General features: G+C 53.1%; 1 pseudogene; it reads left to right on the plus strand.

The window, feature by feature from the left end:
- Positions 1-596: 596 nt before the first annotated feature.
- On the plus strand, positions 597-1,343 carry LOC105531184 (annotated as a pseudogene).
- The last annotated feature ends 143 nt before the right edge of the window (positions 1,344-1,486 follow it).

Consider the following 1,486-nt stretch of genomic DNA (forward strand, 5'->3'; position numbering starts at 1 on the left):
GGGCATGGTGGCACATGCCTGTAATCCCAGCTACTTGGGAGGCTGAGGCAGGAGAATTGCTTGAATCTGTGGGGCGGTGGTTGCAGTGAGCCAAGATCATGTCACTGCTCTCCAGCCCAGGCGACAGAGTGACACTCCATCTCAAAATAAAAAGCCCAAAGTGGAAACAAACCAATTGTCCATCAGTGATGAATAGATGAACAGAAGGGGTGCTATCCGTACAGTGGGATGCTGTTCAGCCATAAGAAAGGAAAGAAGTACTGCCCCATGTTCCAACATGGATGAACCTAGAAAATGTTACGCTGAGCCCAAGAAGCCAGACACAGAGGCCGCATTTTGCATGACTGCATTATACGAAATGTGCAGAATAGACAGTCAAATCCACAGACAGAAGGTGGCTGGGGGAAGAGGGAAGAGAAGGGACTGCTAATGGGTATGGGCTTTCTTTGGGGGCTGATGAAAATTTTCTGGAACTAGATAAAGGTGATAGTTGTATAATCACAGGAATACAGCAACAATTGCTGAATTGTGCACTAACGGTATGGGGAATGTATTGCCAAAAAAAAAAAAAAAAAGTGGGTGACAACAGCATGGCCATGCCTCAGACTTTTTCACTAGGGACCCTCCATGAGCCTGCAGGTACCCAGAGAGAGCCAAGGGTTGGCTGAGGGCTTCCTGGAGGAGGAGTTTTGGCTCAATGCTGAGCTGAGCCAACTGTAGTTTTTAGGGTCTGCAGACCTCATTCACAATCCTGTGGAGTACTGTATATGAGCCAAATTGCAACTTTGCGACTTGCTGCTGCCAGGGCCCCAAGGAAGTGCTCTTCCTGGGCACGAACCCAGGACCTTTTAGCACAGCCCAGACATGAGTGCCCTTTGAGGAAGTGAACATGGTCTGGGACTGGCTGGGCATTGGAGGGCCTGTGCTAACCCCTCCCCAAGAGCACCCTAAGCAGTCGGTGCTGGGACTGGAGTGCTCAGTCAGAGGTGAGTGTGGTGCCCGACTCTGGGGCTTTTCCTGGAACCTCTGTGGAGAGCCTGAGGTCTTCTCCTGTCACTGCTTTGTCCACAATCTGTGTTCTCTGCTATTCCTGGCTCCCAGAGAGCACAACCTCACTCCTGCTGAGCTGCCTGTTAAGCAGCAAGAACAGCTTCTTGGGATCTTAGTGCAGCCCTCTGCCGGCAGGTGTGGTGGCTGGGGGTGCGGCTGGGGTGGGAGAGGCGCGGCTGGTACAGCAGTGGGTGCGAATGGCTCTGGCAGGCCTGATGCCAGAGGTCCAGGTGGAGGGGCTCCTGCGTCTCTCTCCCCGTAACCCACAGGCCAACAGGGCTAATAGGCAGTGACCAAGTGAGCTGACCAAGTGAGTTGGGGCTGCTGCCGTGGTTATGGAAACGAGTGCCCGTGGGGCTTGGCATGGGACACATTCAAGGCCTCCAAGTCACTCTTGGGCAAGCAGATAACAACACACCCTGAACTGAAGCCAGAG

This window comes from Mandrillus leucophaeus, unplaced genomic scaffold (genome assembly GCF_000951045.1).
Source record: "Mandrillus leucophaeus isolate KB7577 unplaced genomic scaffold, Mleu.le_1.0 Scaffold87, whole genome shotgun sequence".
NCBI lineage: Eukaryota > Metazoa > Chordata > Mammalia > Primates > Cercopithecidae > Mandrillus > Mandrillus leucophaeus.